The sequence below is a fragment of the Canis lupus genome, chromosome 25, assembly GCF_003254725.2.
Source record: "Canis lupus dingo isolate Sandy chromosome 25, ASM325472v2, whole genome shotgun sequence".
Classification (NCBI taxonomy): domain Eukaryota; kingdom Metazoa; phylum Chordata; class Mammalia; order Carnivora; family Canidae; genus Canis; species Canis lupus.
The window spans coordinates 31403500-31428923 of NC_064267.1; the positions used below are offsets into that span (position 1 = coordinate 31403500).

The following is a 25424-nucleotide window of genomic DNA, read 5'->3' on the forward strand; positions in this document are numbered from 1 at the left end:
ATAAGAAGAAGGATAAAAAGGGCAGAAAATAGGAATTGAATTATGTCAAAAGGACCCAAGTAGAGTATTTTAGAAAAGCAAAACTTGCTACATGTATGGCTGTACCCAAGACTGTGTTAACTCTAAAGGAGCTTCAAATGCTAAGTTTGGACAGTGTGAATGAATCCAAAGTCAGTTGGAGGAAGGATGAATTAAGGGTGCTTGGGTGGCTCAGTTGCTTAAAAGTCCGTCTTTGGCTCAGATCATGATTTCAGGGTCCGAAGCCCCACATGGGGTGCCCTGCTCAGCAGGGAGCCTGCTTCTCCCTCTCCCTCTGCCTCTCCTCCTGGCTTATGCTTTCTTGCTCTCTTTGCCAAATAAATAAATAAATAAAATCTTTTTTTGTTTTTAAAAGATTTTGTTTATTCATGAGAGACACACAGAGAGAGAGGCAGAGACAGAGGCAGAGGGAGAAGTAGGTCCCATGCAGGGAGCCCAATGCGGGACTCCATCCCAGGATCTCGGGATCCCGCCCTGAGCTGAAGGCAGATGCTCAACTGCTGAGCCACCCAGACCTCCCAAATAAATAAAATCTTAAAAAAAAAAAAAAAAGAAAAGGTAAGTTAAGACAAAGTAGTATTATTGGAGGGCTGAAAAGTGTTAACAATCCAGTGAGTTGTGGGTTGGCATTCATGTGATCTACGGTCAGGTCAGGGACCAGCATCAGGGCCAACCAAGAGGCCCTCCATCAGGAGGCTGTGATTCAGAGGCAGGAAATCCCACCCCCAGGGTGGAACTGCCAGCTATTTTTGCCGGGACCTCATCAGCTCTCTGTCTGCTACCTGGTTCCTAGACGCTGTTTCTCATCCAGAAGCATGCTGTGTAGCCCAGTCCCTCCAAGTAAGTCCTTGCTGTTCTCTGGTCCCTGAATTCACTGAGAGCTCTCTGTGTCCAAGCAGGGGTGGCCGCTCCAGCTGGGACTTCCTCCCTGCTGTCTGTGGGAGGTCTAGCCCCGAGCTCGCTGAGAGTTCATGGCTCCATTCAAATTCCCAGAGGTAGTCTTGATCTTTCAGACATACAGCTTCCTTTGTCACTAACTTAGACCAAGTTCCCATGAACTGGGAAGTAGACTCCTTGGGGAAATACAGCTCTGTGCCGCACCAATTATCCTCCTCTGCTGGCCCAACTCCCATAATGAGGACACAGGTTCTTCCTCTTTCAAGGAGGGCTCCATTCACTTTTCTTTCAGGGGACTCAGGGCCTGTATTTTCCTCCTCTCTTTTGTACAGGAATCCTAATACTTATGCCAGGGATGTGACCACTGACTTATAAGTCCCTTTGCAGTTTCTCCCAAGGCTCACTTGTGAGGAGGGATATACCAGTTCTGAAGTGGGAAAAAAGGTTACATTAACTCATTGTCAGGCTACGTTTATTTTAGGGAATGGAGTTCTCTTTTATTTATTTTTTCTTCCTCAAGCTCCTTTCCAAAGCATTGTTTATAGCTATTGTGTCTTTTTTTTTTTTAAATGGAAATTACTGCCTTTAAGTTAGACCCTTGCAAAAGATCTAAATCTGTCCTGGGGACTAAGGGTTACAAGATAGAACAAGCCTGGGCAGATAATTTATAGTCTCACGTGGTCCAAAGCCAAGCAAGGAAATATGCAGTCCTGATGCAGATCTGAATGAGGCATTCTTTAATCAGAAAGCATCTAGGGGTGCCAGGATCAAGTTCAAGGTCCCCAGCACAGTATACAGGGCTTTTCAAGACCTGGCTCCATCCACTTTTCCAAACGCATCTCTCCATCCACAAGTAAGTTGTCCCCAGGCTCGCTTATGACTTTGTATTATGCCCTTTGCCTTGTGTGATAGTTAATTTTATGTATCAACTTGACTGAGCTAAGGGATGCCAAGGCAGCTGGTAAAACATTATTTCTGGGTGTGTCTGTGGAGAGTGTTTCAGGAAGAGAATAGCACTTGAATTGGTAGACTGGGTAAAGCAGATAGCCTTCCCCAATGGGGCTGGGCCTCATCCAATCCAGTGAGGGCCCAAATAGTACAAAAAAATGAGGAAGGGCAGATTCACTCTTTCTGCTTGATTTGGGACCTCCCTCTTCTTCTGGCTTGGTTGTCAGACTTTGGACTCAGACTGAATGATACCACTGGCTTTCTTAGTTCTCTACCCTGCATATGGCAGATCATGTGACTTGGCTTCCATGAGTGCGTGAACCAATTCCTATAATAAATCTCCTCTTCCATGTATTTCTATGCATCCTACTGGTTCTGTTTCTCTGGGGAACCCTGACTAATACACCTTGAATGCCTTTCTCCACCTCTGAGCTCTTATTTATCTTTCATGAAGCAGATTAAATGTCACTACCCTAGTGATACTTCGCCAGATCCTCTTACAAAGAGTAAGTAACTCCTGTTCTGCTTCCACTTTGTCCACACCTCATGTAGTTGCATTATAATGAATTATTTAGATGTCTTGCTGCCCCAATAGCTTATGAGCTCCTCCAGGATGAGCTGTATTCATAACTGTATATCTAGCACAGAGTAGATTCTCAATAAATGTTTTTTAGTGAAATGAATGAATGAATGAATGAAATATTGATTATTTTGGGTAATTTTGGGTATGCAAGTCTAGCATGGGTTAATTAGGAGCATGGAGAAGGGAATAAGAGAGGCAGAAGACCATGTTCTTGAATAGGAAGATGGGGAGACATCTTCCTATTAAGGTGAAACTTAAAACAAAATTAAGGTGAACTTAATTTTCTTAGTAATTTTGCCTAAGATTTGCTCTGCCTAAGGGGGTTGGCCAGGTGCCTTGTATGGGAAAGAATTCCATTTGACTCCATCTTTGACCATTGACCCTTTATGGATATTTCTTAGGAAGGATATGGTCCACATGACCCAAATCTCAAAATAGGTGTGATCATATTTAGATTTCCAAATTTACTGTGTAATTTATTTAATTCTAATATAGTAATAATACCTTATAATTACATAATACCTTTCATCTTCAAACCTCAAAGCATTTTCTAAACATTAATTGACAGGAAGAGCTCCAAGCATTTGATGCTACTGAATCTATTTCTCTGCTGGGCAAGTGTATGATGGAGAGTTAACTAACTTGCCAAGAGAATGTATAGATTATTATTTTTCAAAAATACTTTTCATTATGGAATATTTTAAGCACAGAGAAATAGAGAGAAGAGTATAATGAACATCTATGTACCTACCACTCAACTATGAAGTCATGGCCAATCTTATTTTATGTATTTCTACCCTCTTGTGATACTTTGATGCAAATCACAGGTATTAATCATTTTCACCCATACATTTTTCAGCATCTACAAAAGACAAGAACTCTTTAAAAAAAAAACATGACCATGGAGGAGACTGGGTAGCTCAGTCAGTTGAGTGTCCAACTCTTGGCTTTGGCTCAGGTGATGATCTCAGGGTCATGAGATGGAGCCTTGCATCAGGCTCCCCACTCAGTGTGGCGTCTGCTTGAGATTCTATGTCTCCATCTCCTTCTGCCCCTCCCCCTCTTACTCTCTCTCAAAAAACCAAACAAAACATGACCATGATAACAGTATCACACCATCGACAATAGACAATAACTTTTAATAGTAAGTATTCAATCTATTTTTAATTTCCAATTCTTGCATAAGTTTTAAAATTTATATAAATTATAAAATTTCAAGATCTAAGTATGGCTCACATATTGCCTTGGTTGATATCTTTTAGTTTTTTTTTTTAACCTGTAGGTTCTTCTTTTTCTTTTTGTAATTAATTTGGTGAAGAAATCAGGTTTTTTTTAAAACTTTTTTTTTAAGATTTTTAAAATTTATTCATGAGAGACACAGAAAGAGATAAGTAGAGACAGAAGCAGAGGGAGAAGCAGGCTCCATGCAGGGAGCCCAATGTGGGACTCAATTCCGGGACTCCAGGATCATGCCCTGAGCCAAAGGCAGATCATGCCCACTGAGCCACCCAGGCATCCCAAGAAATCAGGTTTTGTCCTGCAGAGTTCTCACTGTCTAGATTTTTCTTTCTTTTTTCTTTTTTAAAAAATATTTTATTTATTTACTTGAGAGAGAGAGATAGTGAGAGAGAGTATAAGTAGGAGAGCATGAGCAGGATGGAGGAGTACACGGAGAAGGAGGAGCAGGCTTCCCACAGAACAGGGAGCCTGATATGCAGCAGGATCCCAGGACCCTGGGATCATGACCTGAGCTTAACGACTGAGCCACTCAGGTGCCCCTGACTGGATTTTTCTGATCACATGTTCATATTACCAGTTAACATGTCCTTTCTTCCTATTTCCTGCAAACTGGGAGTTGGACCTAGAAGTTGATCCAGAATTGGGTTTAATTTTTTTGGCAAAACAACTTTATAGGTGGTGGTGTGTTCTTCCATCAGGAGGCCAATAATGTCTGGTTGTATGTTTCTTTTTTTATGTATGTAGTTGTTGATAATCTACGTCTACAATCATTAATGTATTAGGAGTTCCTTCATTGTTTATTAATAGGAATATACCTATAAAGAGAAACTTCATCTACTATCTGGTTATTTTAAGCACAGTTTTGGCAATCCTAAAGTTTGTATGGAACCACAAAAGACCTTGAATAGCCAAAGCAATTCTGAAAAAGAAAAACAAAATTGGAGGCATCATGATTCTGGATTTCAATCTATATTACAAAGCTGTAATCATCAAGACAGTGTGGTACTGGCACAAAAACAGACATATAGATCAATGGAACAGAATAGAGAACCCAGAAATGGACCCACAACTATTTAGTCAACTAATCTTTGACATAGTGGGAAAGAATATCCAATGGAAAAAAGATAGTCTCTTCAACAAATGGTGTGGGAAAACTGGACAGTCACAAGCAGAAGAGTGAAACTGGACCATTTTCTTACACCATGCACAAAAATAGACTCAAAATAGATTAAATGTGAGACAAGAATTCATCAAAATCCTAGAAGAGAACACAGGGAGCAATCTCTATAACCTCAGCTGCAGCAAATTCTTGCTAGACATGTCTCCAAAGGCAAGGGAAACAAAGGCAAAAATAAACTATTGGGATTTCATCAAGATAAAATCTTCTGCACAGCAAAGGAATGAATCAATGAAACTATAAGGCAGCCTACAAAATGGGAGAAGATATTTGCACACAACATATCTGATAAAAGGTTAGTATCTAAAACTTTTAAAGAACTTACAAACTCAACACCAAAAAACCAAGTAATCCAGTTAAGAAATGGCAAAAGACATGAACAGATATCTTTCCAAAGAAGACATACAGATAGCTAATGGACACATGAAAGGATGCTCAGCATCACTCATCAACAAGAAAATACGAATCAAAACCATAACAAGACACCATCTCATGCCAGTTATAATGGCTAAAATTAACAACATAAGGAACAATACGTGTTGGTGAGGATATGGAGAAAGGGGAACCCTCTCGTACTGTTGGTGGGAATGCAAACTTGTGCAGTTTGGAGAACAGTTTGGAGGGTCCTCAAAAAGTTAAAAATAGAACTATCCTATGAGCCAGCAACTGTACTACCCAAAGGATGTATTTACCCAAAGGATGCAAAAATACAGATTCAAAGGAGTACATGCACCCCAATATTTATAGCAGAATTATGAAAAATAGCTAAACTATGGAGAGAGCCCAAATGTCCATCAAATGATGAATGGACACAGAATTGGTATATATATACACAATGGAATATTATTCAGCCCTCAAAAATGAAATCCCGCCATTTGCAGTGATGTGGATGGAGCTAGAGTGAGTGTATTATGCTAAGTGAAATAAGTCAGTCAGAGAAAGACAAATACCATATGATTTCATTCATATGTGGAATTTAAGAAAGAAAACAGATGAATATATGGAAAGGGGGAAAAAGAAAAAGGGAGAGGGGGAAACAAACCATGAGTGATTCTTAACAATAGAGAACAAACCGAATATTGATAGAGGGAAATGGGTATAGGGTGAGCTAGATGGGTGATAGATATTAAAGAGGGTACTTGTGGTGAGCACTGGGTATTGTATGTAAGTGATGAATCACTGAATTGTGCTCCCAAAATCAATATTGCATTGTATAACTAACAAAATATAAGTAAAAAAATATACAGTTTGTGTTAGAAAAGAAAAATGCTTCATTTTCTTCACTAATTATTCAAAATAATGAGTGCATTTTTAGCATTATCCAATAGTAAAAGATTTAATTATTTAATCTATATATTAATATGAATATTAAGGTATAATGAAGGCAAATTTCACTTAAAGTGTATAATTTGATGAGTTTTGATAAATGTACACATCTGTGGAACTCACTATAATTATGAAAATGAACATATAGCTCATGAATCAGGTTTTTAAAGTATTTTATAAGCTGATAAATTTAAACATGTTGATATTTTCAACCACCTTAGGTATTACTCTTTTGAAGCTCCAATGGTTCCATTTTTTGCACAATAGGAGCTTATTTAGGTTATCCCATGGTCCTTTGGAAATGACTCCCATAGTCTTTGTTAATTTCCTTGCCATCTTGTCACGACAGGATGCTCCAGATCTGACATCAACCCTGGAGCCGTGATCCTTTCAGTGGGAAACAGGATGTGTCATATATTATATGATGGTTAAACAGAGCAGCAAAATCCAATAAAATTTTTGGTCTGAGTTCACTGTAGTCAGAATGCAATAGCGCTTTACCAAGCAGCTCTATAATTATGTCTTTTGTTTCTGTAGCTCCTTTCACTGAAGTGTTCAAAGTGATTTTACAGCATCAAATTTATCTTTGGGGCAATCTAAGAATGGAAGAAAAGGTTAGAGAGATTATTATCCCATTTTATAGTTGGGGAAACAGATGCCATTGTGGTTTGTCCATTAGTTTGTAGAAAATGGAGTACAAGTTTGAATTGAATCCACCTTCCTATCCGGGAAAACAGGGATTCTCATCTTGCTGCTAGCCACCCTGGCTTGAACAACCTCAGATAAACTTTTTTTTTCTTTTTTAAATAAATAGGGGATAAGAATCATTAAGCAATCAATGGGAAAGAAGGGAAATAAGAGTTTTTCCCTTTCTTTTCTGTTGCCTTCTTCCCTTCCTCTCTTTTTTCCTTCCTTCTTCTTTTTTTTTCTTTTTTTTTTTAATTTAAACATCCTCAATGTCTCTCCTAAGGAGATGAAAATATATGAGGAATGGAATGAGAAATCAGGGAATTGCAGGATCCTGGGCTTTGAAGAGCCCCTGTAAACCTCACAAGCCAAGCCTCTTTCATCCAGATAGCACTGCATCGAGGCTAAATCCAGATAAATGGGCAGCTCTCCTTTTAGGCAGATGCAACGAAGTGTAGTCCACTGTGAACTAAATCAATTTAGACTTACAAAAGCAAATCCCAAAATAGCAGCCTGGAGTTTATGAAAATGAATCCAAGTCTGAGTGCTCTGGGAAAAATAGATGACCAGGAATAGACCGTGCTGCGAAACCATGAGAGCGCTTTGCAGCTGCAGCTTCCATTTCGCTGTGGTCCTCGCTGAGGAAATGAGAAGGTAGCCTACTTTGTGCTAACGAAAGAATTAACGATTCCATTAATTAGCTTCATGGATTTTCTTGGCAGCTTCAATGTAGGCCATGGAGAAATATTATGGATTCATCTTCCCTAGAGGTCTTTAAAACTTGTGTAGTATCAGAGAGAGGATCAGAGGCTTTGGAGACTGGGCACAGGTTGTAGGAGCTGGAAGCACTTTATGTAGCATCCAGGACAGTGTTTCCCAAACTGGTTCCAGGAAGCAGTAGTGTTCTAGGGAAAATGGAGTTTCATGGTAAAATAAGGGATATAAGGCTATATTGCTGTCTCAAACATTCCTCAAGCATATCATTATCTTAAAGGCTTTTAGAAGTTCTGCAATAAATATCTTGGTCTCTATTTAAATCTGTTTTTTCGGATGTATTTGACCATGGAATCCTCCACCACTTTTTTTGCCCTATGCTGTTAACATATGGACATGAATATACCAAGAGACAGTAATATTAGAAATGTTGATATAGTCCCTTCTACAGATGAGGAAAATAAGGACCAGGGAGGTGGGACAATGTATTCGGGAGTCATAGTGTGAGTCACTGGGATCCAAGGTGAAATAGAGGAGAAAGTGGGGCATTTGGATGGGGCAGACCTGGGTTCAAATCCCGGCTTCATAGCTGTCCAACTATGGGATCTTGGGCAATATCTTAATTTCTTCTGAACCTTGAAATTTTTATTTGTTCCTTTCTTTAAGATTTTATTTATTTATTCATGAGAGACACAGAGAGAGAGGCAGAGACACAGGCAGAGGGGAAGCAGGCTCCCTGCAGGGAGTCTGATGCAGAACTCAATCCCATGACCCTGGGATCACGACCTGAGCCAAAGGTAGATGCTCAACCACTGAGCCACCCAGGTGCCTGGGGGGTATCCTGGAATTGTTAGCTGTGAAATGTGTTGTGAGTTGGTGGTTCTATTAGAGAATAAGTCTGAAGCTCAAGTATCAGAACAAGGACAACAGTGAGATAACTGAAATCTCATGGATGGGGGCCTGGGTGAGTTATGGGATTGACTCAAGACTAGAATCAGGACAGTGAGCGCTAGTTTACTAGGAGGAGGAGGTGGCAGGGGCTGGGAACCAGACAGGACTAATTGGTAGTTCCCCACTAGGAAGTAGATTAGAAGGTAGAGACAATGCTTCACTTTCAGACGGCACAACACCCGCTTCCTCTTTTACCCCACGTTACAAACTGAAGCAGCTGGACTGGAAAAGGGGGAGGTTGGGTAGGAAGTAGCCTAACACAACGGTGAGAGATGATCATTGTTCATCTTTGTTCTTTGTTTCTTTGCTAGTGAAAGCTTGAGGTATTTTACAGTGTCACATACTAAGAATGGTGATTTAGGCTTTATTAATTATAAATTAATAGCAATTTGCATGGATAATTATGTTTCATGCTCTATTAGGCTTTGGATAAATTATAAATAGCCTTTCTGGGGGAGTTGGGATATTTTAAACTAGGATGAGGGTGTTGCAGCATGATCTCCCCTAAGGCAACCTAGTGCTTATATTTACATGGTAGGTTTTCCCATCCTGCTTATCCTGGGGAGTGTTCTCCCACAAAACAGGCCTTATGTGGGTCAACTCCCTTCCTTTTTTTTTTTTTTTTTAAGATTTTATTTATTTATTCATGAGAGATACAGAGACAGAGAGAGAGGTAGAGACAGAGGCAGAGGGAAAAGCAAGCTCCATGCGGGGAGCCTGACGTGGGACTTGATCCTGGGTCCCCAGGATCAGGCCCTGGGCTGAAGGCGGCGCTAAACTGCTGAGCCACCCGGGCTGCCCCCCTTCCTATAAGTTCCTACAGCAACTCTGTAGCTTGCTTCCTCGAAAGCACTCAAATAGCATGGCAATGATCTATGTGTCTCTCTCCCCTCCCCATCCAGTGTATGAATACTTTAAGAGAGCAAGAACTGAGTTTCATACATCTGTATCCTCCTTCTGCCCCCAGGGTAGCGCTTGCTCCAAGTCAGTGCTTAATACCTGTGAATTGAGTGAATGAATGAGAGTGAACAAAGGATGCTCTGCTCTTTTTCACATTCTCCTTATTCAACCTCCATAGATCATTGTTTTTCATTTCATTTTATTTCATTTTATTTTTTAAAAGATTTTATTTATTTATTTGAGAAAGAGAGAGAGCAAGAGAGAACATGTGAGCATGAGTGGGAGGAGGGGCAAAGGGAGAAGCAGAGTCCACACTGAGCAGGGAACCTGATGCTGGGCTCGATCTCAGGACCCTCGGATGATGACCTGAACTGAAGGCAGACAACTTAACCAAGTGAGCAACCAAGGTACCCCTTGTTTTTCATTTTAAAAATAATCTCCATTTCTTTTTTTCCAGCTGAGATATAATTAGCACATAACATCATGTAGGTTAAAGTGTACAACATGATGATTTGATACATACATATATATTTGCTCATATGTACATATTTTATACATATGATCATATATCTATATATTTAGATGTTGCAAAATGGCTAGCAGAATAAGGTTAGTCATCACTTCTATCACTTTGCAAAATTGCCATTTATTTTCTTCCCGTAGATCATTGTTCTTTTACAGATGGAATCCTCATTCTTATTTTACAGTGGAAGGCAAGGAGCCTCCCCTTTATATAAACATGCCAGAATTAAGTATATCTGAATGAGTATCTTCTCTCCTACAGCATCCTCTTGGCATGCTCAATGCTTGTGGCAGAAGTGACTATTGCTGTAGATGTCAGTGTCAGAGGCACCTCCTCTTACCTGTCCTCAGTGGTCATAACTCTGTGTCATTTTACAGCAGATTTCATTTTTTGACATCAGTTCCGAGTCATTTGGAGTGAAAGCTGGTAAAAGAAACTGAGCGACCCTACTTGAGAATGTCATTTTAGTTTCAAAAGAAAGTCTTAGCTGACACAAATCAGAGGCAATCCCAAGGAGAAATTCCAAACACCTTGTGAGCAATGATAATGTCAATAGAATAAGTATATAGACTTTAGTGGTCATTTAGATTCATAAATTCTGAAGTTGTGGTGTGAAAAATCCCTTTAGCGTGGAATCAAACCTTTCAGAGCTGGGTTCAAATAACAAATGAGAGTGATAAATTCAAACCTTTGAAACATACTTTCTTTTCTGGCCAGGCCCCAGTTCAGCCTCCCAAGCTGGTTCCCCTACAGGCACTGATAACATCGTGGGCACCTCCAGAGCTCTTCCTGGCATTGTTCTGGGTGTCATTGATGTTAAGCAAATGGGGAAGGAAACGCAATCCAGAGCTCACAAAGCTAAGGGGAACTGATTTTCAAGTTCATGACTTTCAAACCTATGGTACAAAAGCATATGCATGTTAACTAACCTAGGTATGTGAAGATGAAGTTATTGCTCTTGGATTCGTTCTTCCCTTTCAATGGGGGATGCTTGTTAATTAATGTTTTTGAAACTTATTTTATTGCATGAAGAGGCTTGTTCTCATGCATTTTTGGTTTAATGCCTTCCTTCATGGTTATGTGAAAATAATGTGTAAATAAGTCTCTGGAAAATCAAAGGTCTCATTAACTCTGAGCCTATTTCATCTGGCAAATGTTTATATTAAACACTTGTGTGGGATGCCTGGGTGGCTCAGTGGTTAAGTGCCTGCCTTCAGCCCAGGGAGTGATCCTGCGGTCCCAGGATCGAGTCCCACATCGGGCTCCCTGCATGGAGCCTGCTTCTCTCTCTGCTTGTGTCTCTGCCTCTCTGTCTGTGCCTATCATGTATAAATAAATAAAATCTTAAAAAAAAAAAAACCCAAACACTTGTGTGTTCCAGGCAGTGTGGTAGGACCTTGGAACAGAAGAGGAGCAAGACATGGGGCATACATTAAAGTAGTTCACCACTGGATAACAGGATTTACAAGTACACAAATAAATGGCAGAAAAAAAGTGCTAGAAGAGCAGTGTGAACAAGAGAACAGTAGTAAGTAGAAGAAGGATGGGAGAAGACATGAGGGCAGAGCGATATTTTAGTTGAGTCTTAAAGGACAGATTAAATCTTAAGTGCATTGGAGATTGTGGGCAGGATGAGAAATTCAGATAGAAGAAAGAGTAAATTAGGAGTTGGAAAATGCAGAGGATCCTGGTGACATGGTGCCCGATCAAGTCTCTGACCATTGAGGTGGGAGTGGGGAAGTAGAGGTATAGGCTCTGAGAGAAAGAATGCCAGAGAATGAATGCCTAAACTGGTTTCTCATGCTCTCCTGACATGAGGTCCCCCTTTCCTTTGCTTTCTCTCAGATCCAAGTGATTTCAGGTACCGTCTTGCAGGTACTGTCTTGTTTTACACACTAATTCATACGAACATGACTTGATTCTTCCTGAATATGTTTACATCTTAAAAGGGAACACTTTAATAACACAATGATGGAACTGATAGAGTTACTTTTTTTACAGGGGAATTTTAAAGATTTATTTATTTGAGAGAGAGAGATAGAGAGAGAGAGAGAGAGATGGGGGTGGGGTGGGAGGCAAGAAGGAGTAGAGGGAGAGAGAGAGGGAATCCCAAGCAGACTCCTTGCTGAGCCCAGAGCCCAACGTGGGGCTTGATCTCACCACCCTGAGATCATGTCCTGAACCAAAGCCAAGAGTCGGCCACTTAACCAACTAAGCCACCCACGTGCCTCTATAGGGGAATATTATACCTTGAGCAAGGCGCCTGTAAGGAATATACTGGTCACAGAAAACTATTGCTGAAGACAATCTCTTCATCACAGTGGGTAAGTGAGCACTAAAAAAAGGGTCTCTCTGCAGAGGTGTGCATTTGGGGGAGTAGAGGAGGGAGGTGGTAGACGAAGGCCTGAGTTGGGATCTTATCTTGGTATCTCCCAGTGAGCTCACCAATAAGCTTTATTCCTCCCTGCTGCTTATTTATGTGTCAGTCTCCCATCTTAATCCTTTCTCATCTTCTTCCTTTAACTCCACCCGCTTTTTCCAGATCCAGCATCGTCATACATCCACCATATGGCATGATGTTATAATTTGGCAAACACCAGTAAAATGAAATCAAACTCTCCTTTACATTGCCCTTTTCTTCCTTTTCCTTCTGTTGCTAGTTGTGGTTCTGTGGGAGGCTCACACAGCTGGTAGCCTGTTGAAGGAGCCATAAAATGATGTAAGATGTCGCTTCGGAAATAAACACATTGATCCTGCAAAATGCCTGAGTTTAACTGTGGAAGGGAAATCCAGCAGAGACCTGAGACAGATGAGTTCATTGTGATTGTGTTATTTGGCATTAAAGCATATTGGTTACGCCATATGTCGCATACCCACTCTCTTGAAGGCATGAAGTATTCCACTGAAATGCATTTTCAAAATCACTAAAGTTATCATGTCAGGGATAAAATTAACACTTTTCCGTTTGAATCTTTATAGAACACAATCACTCTGTAGCCTTCATTTTGTCTTCAATCTTCAAGTACATTTTTCCTTTGTTTTAAACTAGAGCAAATTTACAGAAAAGTTGGGGAAACTGTACAAAAAACTGTGTTTCTCCCAAACCATTTGAGAGTAAATTGGTGAAATAATGCCCCACCATTCCTCTTAATATTTGTTATGGACTGAATGATGTCCCCTTGAAATTATTACGAATCCCTAATTCTTGGCACTTTAGACTGTGATGAATTAGAAGGTAGGGTATCTATTTATTTATTTATTTATTTATTTATTTATTTATTTATTATTTACTCATTCATGAGAGATACAAAGACATAGGCAGAGGGAGAAGCAGTCTCCCTGCAGGGACCCTGATGTGGGACTCGATCCCGGGTCTCCAGAATCCCAGGACTCAGATCACGACCTGAGCCAAAGGCAGATACTCAACCACTAAGCCAACCAGATGCCCCAGGAACCAGAGCCTTTAAAGAGACATTTAAGTTAAAATGAGGGGATTGGGATGGGCCTAATCCAATGTGACTGGTATTCTAATAGGAAGAAGAAATTTGGACACAGACATGATACAAAGGGAAGATGATGTGAAGACACTGACAGCCGGCCATCTACAAGCCAAGGCTTGGAACAGATCCTTCCCTCACAGCCTTCAGAAGGAACCAACCTGCTGACACCTTGATCTTGAACTTCCAGCCTCCAGAGCTGTGAGACAATATATTTCTGCTGTTTAAACCACCTAGTCTGTTGTACGTTGTATGGCAGGCATAGCAGACGAATATAATGTGGACATTTCCTGCAAACAAGAATATTTGTCCATATAACCAACAATACAACCATTGAATCCAGAGAATTAATACTGATACATTACTACCATCTAATACTTAGCTCTCATTCATGTTTCACGGGTTGTCCCTTTACAGTAAAGGATTCAGTTGAGAACCACGTCTTGCATTCACTAGGTCAGTCTGGAGTGGTTCCTTAGTTTTCCCTTGAGTTTTGTGACACTGGTGCTTTTCAAAATTGCAGGCCAGTCATTTTGTAAAAAGTCCTTCATTTTCATTTGTCTCATATTTTTTCACTATAATATTCAGATTTTGTTCTCTTACAGCAAAGACAGTGTATGATTTCCATTTGTCTTTTTCCAGGTGATGTTCACTTTATCACTTGATTAATGTGGTATCTGGCAGGCTTATCTTCTGTAAATATTTTCCCTTTACAAATATCAAGTGTTTTGTGAAGAGTTATTTTGAAATTGAAAGTATATTACTCCTTCTCAAACTTTTTCTATCAACATGGGCTCTTGTTTTTTTAGCACAAAGAGATATTCCAGGCCCATCTTGCAATTTCCCTGCTTTAGGCTTGGAATTGGCTATTTATCCAAGGAGTTCTGGTTGCTTTGAGTGGACAGTGGTATCTACAATCCAAAATTGGGAAAGTAAGTATGGTCATTCCTATATGGGTGTCCCTGCTTTTGTGACCTTTCAGGACAAAACCATAGAACACGTGTGCATATATATATATATATTCACACACACACACAGTTTTGTTTACTTCTTTATCTATGCATGTATCTGTGTATCTACCCACATCTGTCTATCTATGTACCTAACTTGAGAATAATGAGTTCACTGATACTGTCAATTTCAATTCACCATTATAGGGCTCTGACTTCCCACACTAGGCTGCCCACTCTCCTCACCTTGCTCAAGGTCTGATCCTCACACTGGGCAGCCCATACCATGGGGATACCCTCCTCTATTCACTTTTCTCCCAGGCTCTAACACCTCAAATAAAGGACCTTCTTATGCAGATGCCCTCCTTATCCTGCTTGGGCTCTGGCGCCTGCAGTGTGCAGCCCTCTCCATGTATGCACTTCTCAGACTGCTTGGACTCTGAATTCTGTTCAAGTGCTCCTCTACCCTCACCCCTACCTCATCCTATCACCTTCCCTGCCCCATCTAATGGCTTTGGGATTGAGTTGTTCAGGATAGGAAGAGGAAGGGAAAAAGAAGAGAAAAAGGAATCTTATATAAGCTCACTCACTTATTTTACGTAATTTTCATTTTAGTGTACTTTCTATCTTGACCTTGCATATATATGTATACATATTTTTCTACAGTTGTCATAGAATAATATGATTATTTTATATTTAAGGTTAACACTGAAATTCTGATTATTTTTCTACATAGCTTTTATAAAATTATTAACCATAGAAGATGCCTCAAGAAGATAAGCCTTAATTTACTCAATAATTTCTCTCTTATTGGTTATGTTTTTCCTAGTTGTTCCCAGGTAGATAATGCTGTGGGGAACCTCCTCATGAAAATGACTTTCCTAGTCTGTTAGATTAATTTCCTTGGATGATGCCCAGGAGTGGGATTATGTGGTTGGAGGATATGAATGCTTTTGAAAATGTGCAAAGCAGTTAGCTAAGGGTTTAGCACCTAGTAAATCCTCAACACGTTTGTTGAGTCAGAATAAGGACAGCCCTTTGCAAAATTATCGTGCTAACAACAGCATTTGAAGGGTGTTTGTTTTCTTCCTAAACAATTTGATTGGTTTGGATAAGTTGCTTCACTTTTCTAAACCTGTTTCCTCATCTCTAAATAGAGTAATCTGCAGTCGAATTGTACTGCTAACTCTCACCCCCTCTCACGGGAGATGCAGTGGAGTCCTTTCCCTGTAAGTGGCCAAGAGAACTGGTACTGTATCACCCACAGAGCATGTCCTTTGTCCTTCACAGGTACTTCCTGGTGTCACAGCCTCTAATCCTTTTTTTTTTTTTTTAAGATTTTATTTATTTATTCATGAGAAACACACAAAGAGAGGGAGGCAGAGACACAGGAAGAGGGAGGATAAACAGGCTCCATGCAGGGACCCCGATGTGGGACTTGATCCCAGGACCCCAGGATCACGACCTGAGTCAAAGGCAGACGCTCAACCACTGAGCCACCCAGGTGCCCCCAGCCTCTAATCTTAATTGTCAAATTTCTTAGAATGCCTACTGTTCTATGCTTCCTGCCTCTGTTCCCACTGTCACCACAGATTGTCCTTTAAAGACTGTATTTATTTATTTATTTATTTATTTATTTATTTATTTATTTATTTGAGAGTGAGAGAGTGTGGGCAAGCAGGGGACAGGCAGAGGGAGAAGGAGAAGCAGGCTCCCTGCTGAGCAGGAAGTCTGATGATGATGATGATTATGATGATGATGATGACGACGACATAAGCTCGATCTCAGGACCCTGATATCATGACCTGAGCTGAAGGCAGATGCTTAACAGGCTGAGCCACTCCGGCACCCCACTACCAGATTTTTCATAGAAAATGGCAACTCAAAAAAAAAAAAAAGAAAGAAAATGGCAACTCTTCTCCATCTCTTCTTATCTTGATTGCTGCTTCTTCTTCTTCTTCTTCTTCTTCTTCTTCTTCTTCTTCTTCTTCTTTTTTAAAGATTTTATTTATTTATTCATGAGAGACACAGGGAGAGGCAGAGACACAGGCGGAGGGAGAAGCAGACTCCATGCAGAGAGCCCGACATGGGACTCGATCCTGGGTCTCCAGGCCCAGGCCCTGGGCTGAAGGCTGCACTAAAACGCTGAGCCACCTGGGCTGCCCATCTTGATTGCTTCTAACTCTTTTAGCTATTGTTTTTCTATATTTTCCTCCCTATTTCTAGGTAACATTTTAAAATACAAGTTGCATTGGCTCTGGTTCTTAGTAAAACAACTAGAGTGAGTTTTGTTATTTGTTAAAAAGAAAACAAATATATTAAAGGACTAAGGGACTTACTGAATTTGAGGGCATTCTGGAGAAAATGGATTGAAGCTGAACTTCCAGAAATAGCATCACAGACCACACCGCAGATCGGCCTGCTGAGGAAACTGTGGCTACTGACCACAAAACCACACTGCCAGGTCCATCCTTCGGAAGCATGCCAGCCAGAGGTCTCTCAACCAGTGTTTATGTGGGAGCCCATCAAGGCTGCATGTCTCTGTACAGATAAATGAGTAAATTAAAACTCATGGTGTGGCTCCCCTTCAGCTCACCTCTGCCACTACCCATGCCAGCCCCTCACCAGTGTTAGTTTCACTTTCTTCTTTCAAGTAGGTATGTGTGATTGGTGGAATCAATCTAGCCGCAAGCTTAAATGCGAAAAGTTGTGTGTCATTTTTCTCACAGAGAGCTTGGTGACGCAGTGCGTGGGTGGCATGCAGTCTACTTTTTCCATTAGAATATAAATACTATACTATATTAGTTATAGTATATTAATAAATTGATCATAGTTGTTTTTTGATGCTCTGATAATTCCAACATCATTGCCGTATCTGAGGCTGGTTCTGATGCTTGCATGGTCTCTTCTAACTGCCTTTTGCCTTTAAAGAGTCTTGTAATTTTAGGTTGAAAGCTGGACATGATGTACCGGGTAAAAGATGCCGCAGTAGATGGGCTGTTAGTGTGGTGGTGAGGTGTGTGCGGAGCGTTCTACAGCAGGCTTTTAGTGAGCCTGGCCTGGGGCTGTGAACTTCACACGTGCTTCTCAGTTTTTCCTTCTTGTCTTAGGTGCCATAGGGTGGTTAGAGTCAGTTGGAGTTGGGTATTTCCCTTCTTCAAGGTCAGTTAGGCTCTGACAAAACCCCTGCAGATTACATTCTGGCTAAATAGTTTCTCCTAAAGTTAGGTCTTGTCAAGAATGGAATGTTCCTTTTCTCCTGCTGGAAGCAAGAGAAGAATTTTTTCTGATCTTCACAATGAGAACCTGATAGAGCTCCCAGAGGCAAAATTCACAAAAGTCTTGGGTCCTCTCATGACAGAGTCCCTCTTAAGTTTTACTCTCAGACTTGTCCACTCTGAGCCTCCTCCAATTTATCAGTTACAGTTCAGGTTTCCTATTCTCTGAGCAGTGGTTCTGTTTTTTTCTTTTGGGGGCGGGGTGGGGGTGGGGGTGGGCAGTGGTTTCTGATGAGGTTTCTACCTCGGTGTGTTGTGATTCTTTGGACCTGCCTACCTATCTCTCCAATTTGGGGAGATGCACTTTGCCCTTGACCGCAATTCTCTGATGGATCTAAGAAGACTTGTTGATTTTTAGTTTGTTCACTTTTTACTTGTGAAGACAGCTTGATGACTTCCAAGTGACTTACATGCTGGACCAGGAAATGAAAGTCTCCTGCTGATAGTTTTGGGTGTTCTAAAATATTTCTCTGCCAGAAGGTGACCAATAATGTTAGAAAAACTTCATTCAACATAGCAGATTAATTTCATATAAGTTTAGTAGGTTTTACTTGAGACAGCCTGAAAGACTAGCAATGACATGGGCTTTGGAGTTGGACCTGGTTTGGAAATCTGATGTGAGGGATGCCTGGGTGGCTCAGTGGTTTAGTCCCGCCTTCTGCCCAAGGCGTGATTCTGGAGTCCCAGGATTGAGTCCAACATCGGGCTCTCTGCATGGAGCCTGCTTCTCCCACTGCCTATGTCTCTGCCTCTCTCTCTTTGTGCCTCATGAATAAATAAATGAATCTTAAAATAACAACAACAACAAAGAAAGAAACCTGATGTGATGTCTGCTTGTGTGATTTTGGACATATTACTTACTCTCTCTGAGTGTCAGTTTTCTAATACATAAAATGGAGGTTGGATTATATTCCTTATAGAATCACATTACTACTGTTATTTTTATTCCTAATTTAGAGAATAGGAGGGAGCTGGGCAGGATAGTAAGGAAGTCTCTTCCTCCTTTACTGTATCCTTAATTTCTGTTGTGCCCTGCTCTACTAGTTTAGTTTTAACAGTAACTGTCTTTACTACCTCTTCTATTTTTCATGTTAAGCCTTAAATGTCATCCTTGTCTCTATATAAAGATAGAATCTATTGGGCTATGGTGTAGTATTACATTCTTCCATGACCATCAAGGAAACCCTGACATAGGCATCTTGTCTGTAAATTGGTGATTTCTGTTTCCAGCCAATTTTCTCTTCTGAGTCACCAGAATAATTTGAAACTCCCTATTTGTTCCATTGGTACCATGCTAAGTAGCACTGGATTTCAGTGACCATGACAGTAGTCAGGACATTACTAAGGATGGAGTTGGGTTAGGCTATAGGAATTCCACAGCTTCTTTGCCTTGCTAAGGTCTTGCTAAGTGAAGTACTCAGACTCTCAGTTCCTCATTATGAATATTCTAGTACACACCCCGATGAGTACATTCAATTTGTTTCTAGTAATCTTTCCTTGGCAGATGAGCTAAAAGGTCAACTGTTAATTAAGGTGGAGCAAAAATGAGGTGAGCACTGGCTGAGTCATGGGTTGGGAGTTGGAGCACTTCAAAGCTGACGATGGTTGAGTCCAAGTAAGTTGGATCTATTTCCTCTGGTTGTTATTTCCAAAGCCATGAGAAGAGAAGGAAATGAGAACCAAGAGGAGAAAGAGCAGGGATAAGGAGAGGAGAGGGAAAAGGTTAAGGAGGAAATAAATATAAGAAGGAAACAAAATTTTATTGAGTGTTCCTCACAAATCAGTAACCATCTTATGCATTTCATGCTCTTGCTCCTTAGAGCCATCCTATAGAGTAGCTATCACTCCTGTTTGTCCAGTGTCTGCTTTGTGCCACGTGCTATGTGATGGGCCTGGTGATGTAATGATGAATATTTCATTCACATCTGCATGAACAGGAGGTATTGACAGTCTAATTGGGGATTCTGACATTGAGAGTTTCCATACAGGGCACTAAGTGCCTTGGGTTTGTATAAGGACAATGAAGAGTTTTCATACAGGAGTGATTAGTATTGCCTGGGGAAGTAGGTCTGGAAAGAACAAGGTACATGTGGAGAGGATCCTCTAAGTGGGGGGAGCAGTATGTGCAAAGTCATGAAGGTATAGAACATCATCATACAAATTGTTTTAGCTGGAACACAGGGAGTAGAGGGGGGAGAGGCCTGATCATGATGGGTACTCTGGGCCAACCCACATTTGTGCTTCATGTTGAGGGGGGGAAATAACTCAGCAGAGGAACAACTTGGGAGAATCTGTCTTTTAGACAAGCTCCTCTGGCAGCATCTTACAAGATGAGTTGGAAGTTGTTGAGAATGAAGTGCAGGCAATTCCAGAGAAAGTCTGTATAAACAGTCTAGACACAGACTAATAATACATTTCTGAATAAGATATTGAGGATGAGAAAAGTCACAGACTCCAGTGACCATTATAAAATAATAGAACTTAATGTGAAGCATATCTTAATTAAGTTGTTTTTAATAAAATAAAATTATAGAACTTAATGACCGATTGGATGGTTGTGGGAAGGATGAGGGAACTTTAAGATAACAGTCAAGCTTCTGGGTAGGGTAATTGGGATCATTGTGGCCCCCTACCTTGTGTTAGAAATTGGTGCTGGCAATCACCCTTTCCTGCTTCCCTACTGCAGTTGCCAAGGAAGCAGCAGTGACAAGATTGTTCCTATTGGAACCAGTACTGGGGCTGGAACATATAGATGAGGGTCTGCCTCCTCTTCCTTTGAGTCTCAATATTGGAACATCCTACCTAGATGTGGGATAGAAGGGGAAAGCTGTCCAAGTCAATTTGCCTGTCCAACCACATTCACAAATGAGATGGAAGAGTAGGAGAGTGGAGGATACACACAATTAGTTTACAGTAATCTCATGCCACCAGCCAATGTGCTTCAGTCTATGTCTTGGATTAGGACCAATCTGTTTTGTAACTTTTCCACTTTGAGTGCAGTGGGTGGAAAAGTAGGAGGCAAATGAAAAAAAGGAACAAGAATTTCCTCTTCTATATCCTGGAGAAGAAGTATGGGAGAAACAGGCTTGATTTAGAGAGATGATAATCGTTTCATTTTTGACATGCAAAGTCTGAGATGATGGTAGAAAATCCAAGTAGTAAAGTCCATTACAAAGTCAAAAATAGGATTTTAGAGTTCAGGAGGGAGGTCTGGGCTAGGAAAATGGGCTATTGTATTACCAGAAAACAGGTGATAGTTGAAGCCTTGTCTGTGGTTTACAGCAGGGGACAAAGAACAAACACCTGGAACATGAAATTTAAGGGACAGATGAGGAATGTGAGTGCTGAGAAATTAATGGGTAGGAGAAAAACCTGGAGAGTGTGAGGTCTGGGGAACTACAGGAAGAATGTCCTCAAGAAGAATTGTCAGTAGGTTGTAAGGACAAATAAGGAGCATCAAGAGAATGGCTTGGAACAGCTATGAAGAAAAGGTGGAGAGAACAGAAACAAGATGAGTAAAAAGCATTTTCAAGCTGCCATGAGAGTACACCTGAAAATGGAACCCCATCAATCATGGTGCCAGTCACCATGAAAACGCCATTTCAGCAACAGTCAACTGTCAGATTACTAGGGTTGGGGATTTTCTGGGTGAATGTTATAGGAGGACAAAAGGACCAGGAGCTGAAAATGTTGGGTTCCAGTTCAAAAGAGAAGATGAAATTTTGATTGGGAGACTCTAATAGCCTTCAGAGTTCAAGCGACTGTCTTGGGGTGTCTGTGAAATTAAGAGAGTAGACTAGAAGGTTGGTAGTGAGAAGGCAGAAAGATAAAAGGAGGCTGTGGTTGATAGACTGAAATGCTGGGGTTTAAGTTTCCAGAGGTAGAACTGCTCCTCATGATGATAAGGGCCATTGTGGACATGGGAGTAGATTGTAGAGGGGGAAGAGGGTTGAAGTTTATTGTCATTGAGGTGAAGAGACTAAGAGGCTAGGTTATTAGATGTGCTGCCCATGTGGAAATTGAATTCATTTAAGAAGACAACAGATCTAAAGTGGAGAGGAAGACAATCAGGTATCAAGGTGCTCGATGAATATAGAAGAATGATGCTAGCTTTGGTGGATTGTTAATTAGAAGGGTAGAAGGAAGAATAACAAAATGGCCGGACTTGAAGAAAAAAGGGATTTGGCACAGGAGAAAAAAAAAATGTCTTGATAGCATTATTAGAGACTTAAGAGAATGCTGATAACTACCTTTGGTGTCCCTGTAAGGGAATGAGCAGCCTCCATGGAAAAGGGAATTAATATCCTCAGGGAAGAGACAGGAATGAAATAGTCAAGGAATTAGAGAGAATATTACAGAAAGAGAGTATCATCCTGGAGATGGCTTATATTGCATATGGTGTTTTTGGTTTCCTTGACTTTTTTCTATTAAGTGTTATTAATATATTGTTTAAATTATTATGACTTGGGCAGCCCCGGTGGCGCAGCGGTTTAGCGCCGCCTGCAGCCCAGGGTGTGATCCTGGAGACCCTGGATCGAGTCCCACGTCAGGCTTTCTGCATGGAGCCTGCTTCTCCCTCTGCTTGAATCTCTGCCCCTCTCTCTCTCTGTGTGTCTCTATGAATAAATAAATAAAATATTTAAAAGAAAATTATTATGACTCTAGAATAAAATTTAATTTCTGGTGTTTGAAGTCCAATTTTGTTCTTTTTTTCCCCTCCAAATTTTCATAGTTATTATCACTTAGTAAAATTATTTCACTGTTATTCTAACAGAAATTGCAATAATGTATATAATGGACCTTAGAACAACACAGGCTTGAATGGCACAGGTCCACTTACTTGTGGATTTTTTTTCTTCTCCTGTGAAAAGTTTTATTGTTTCCATTGGATCCATGGCTTGGGAGAGGCCTCCAGGGTGGTTAAAAAACCTGCGGGGTAGCTGCAGGGAGAACCTCAGGCCTAGGCCCTGGCACCAGGGGGATCCCAGTGGGGCCCCTCAAAGAATGCTAGGCTCCTGATGCTCCTAGGTGTCCTGGAGGGCAAGGCTTTCCAAGAGATACTCATTCAGCCCAGCCTAGGGGCCAGCCTGCAGAAGTTAGCCAGGGGGTCACCACCTTCTTGATGGGTTTCACCTGCTTACTCAGGAAGCAATTCTCCAGGAAGCTACAGAGATGAAGGTCTGAGTGGTCTTTGGATCCCAAGGCATGCAGATCCAAAAGGGCCTGCTTCAGGTTTTCTCCAGGACCACCAGGCTTCCATGGCATCCAGGGCTTTATCCCACTCATCTTGGAGTAGCTTCTGCATGTTCTGGAAATGGATGCAGCCCTAGGCTAGCTTTGCATCTTCAAAGGATGCTGAGTGTCCTCATTTTTCTCCTCTGCCAACTCTTGGAAGAAGTGGTCCACACCCTCCAGAGCCAGATCCCTGTGGTCAAAATAGAAACCCAGAGAGAGAAAAGTGTAGGAGGCCTGAAGATGCATGTTGACCAGGCGGTTGATGGCAGCTTCCAGCCTGGCGGAATGATTCTGATGAATCTGGGAGCTCACGGTTGATCAGCAGTAAGGAGCTAAGCTCAGAAGGTGGTGTTGGCTGGTTTCGGAGGCAGAGCATGGCTGAGAAGATACCTCTATAGGTTCTGACTAGAGGGTGGTCAGAGGCTGAAAGAAGGGGTGTCCCTGGGTCTGGTTCTGTCCAAGCAATTTTGAAGCAACAGACAGATCCAGGAACCATCAAGCACATTGCCTATACAAGGATTTTTATAGTGCAGTGCTATAAATGTAGCTTCTCTCCCTTATGATTTTAATAACATTTTCTTTTCTCTACCTCACTTTATTATAAGAATACGGTATATAGTACATATAATATACAAAATACAGTGTTAATCAACTATGTTATCAGTAAAATATCAGCTATTAGTAAAGTTTGCAGGAAGTCAAAAGTTATGTGCAGATTTTTGATTGTGTGGAGGAGTCAGTGCCCCAACCCCTTGTTGTTCAAGGGTCAACTGTACTTTAATCTGGGTCTAATTGATACTCTCACCTTTTCTTGTAGGTCAAGTTCTCTGGGAAGCAGACTCTGAGAAGAAGATTTGTACGTAGTAGGTTTATCAAGAAGTACCCTTGGGGGGTGCCTGGCTGGCTCAGTTGGAAGAGCATGTGACTCATGATCTTAGGGCCATGAGTTTAAGTCCCATGTGACATGTAGAGATTACGTAAGTAAATAAAACTTAAAAAAAAAAAAAAGAGGAAGTACCTCTGTGGACATGAAGGAAGTGGTACCAGGTAGAGCAAGGGGTTGAACTGTAATGAAGTCATGGACAGGGGCCTCAGCTGAGCCCAGGAGAGTTTGAGGGCCTAGGATGGAACTTCATAGTTGCCTGTTTTCCAAACTATTGTCAGAATGATCATATCATCTTATATTCTCAATAGCAGTAAATGAGAATTGCAGTTCTTCCATATTCTTTGCTAGTACTCAGTGTGCTCAGACTTTTTAATGACCAATGATGTCAAGCATCTTTTCATGTGCTTATTGTGTTTCTCTTTACAGATTTACCTTAATTCGGGTTATTTCTAAAAGATATTTATTTATTTTGTTGGGTTTTCTAGGTACACAAAACATGTGTAAGTTGTGCTATTTATCTCCTTTCAAAAATACTGTCTTGGTTCTGTTTTTTGTTGAGACTTAACGAATAGTGGTTTCTTTGTCTTTGCCCTGACATAGTTTCAAGTTGCATGCTGATATTGGTGTTAGAATATTTAATTCTTTAAATATACTTGTTTCCATCCAAATTTGCTAAGATTTTTGTTAAGAAATTTACCTTTAGGGGCTCCTGGGTAGCTCAGTCGTTAAGCGTCCAACTCTTGATCTCAGCTTAGATCTTGATCTCATTGTCATAAGTCCTTAAAAAAAAAAAAAGAAATTTACCTTCAAATTACATGTGTTTCTCCTTTTTCCTTTTTAGATATAAAAATGGATTCAAACACTATATATTGTTTTCTAATTTTCCTGTGGACGTAGCTTTTTATGATGAGCATCTTCCCATGCATTGACTATCCTTCTATAACATTATGATTAAAGGCTGCATAGTATTTTATTTTATAGAGGTACTGTAATTTAGTTGGCCAGTCTCTATTATAAGACATTTTGGTTTTTATACTTTCTTGTTTGCTATTACATATTTTGTTGAAATAAATATTATTGTAAATTAAATCTTGGTGTACGTGTAGGTCTGTCTATCTAGCTAAAATTTCTAGATGTGCAATGTTAGGTCAGAGTCTGAATATTTTTAAGGCTTTAATATTTACTATAAAATTTCTCTGAAGAAAGTCAGTGGCCACTTAGAGTTTACCAAAATTCTAATCTGTTCTTATAATTTGATAGATGACCAGTGCTGTCTCATGTGCTATCAACATTTGCTTTAGTAATTTTCATTTGCCTTTCATTACACTGATCATTCTGTTTAATTTTTAAAAGTTATTTATTTATTTATTTATTTATTTATTTATTTATTTATTTATTTATTTATTTAAGAGAGTGAGAGCAGGGTGGTGGTGGTGGAGGCCTGAGAGCAGGGGAGAGGGACAAGCAGACTTCTTCACTGAGTGTGGAGCCTGACATGGGACTTGATCTCAGAACCCAGAAATCATGACTTGAGCCAAAATCAAGAGTCAGCTGCTTAACCAACTGAGCCACCCAGGGGTTCCTGATTACACTG

At 40.6% G+C, this 25424-nt stretch overlaps 1 long non-coding RNA gene across 7 annotated transcripts in view; it reads left to right on the forward strand.

The window, feature by feature from the left end:
* The window catches only part of LOC125753638 (uncharacterized), a 44817-nt gene extending 20840 nt beyond the window's left edge, over positions 1 to 23977 (forward strand). For 2 of the 7 annotated variants that reach the window (XR_007405921.1, XR_007405928.1), the window contains 3 exons: positions 13519 to 13682; positions 14291 to 14413; positions 23762 to 23977. This is a non-coding gene — a long non-coding RNA (uncharacterized LOC125753638). Of the gene's footprint in view, positions 1 to 832; positions 880 to 12644; positions 12704 to 13518; positions 13683 to 14290; positions 14414 to 23761 lie in introns of all 7 variants that reach the window. The other 5 variants (XR_007405923.1, XR_007405924.1, XR_007405925.1 and 2 more) reach the window with 5 other exon arrangements.
* Positions 23978 to 25424: the final 1447 nt, after the last annotated feature.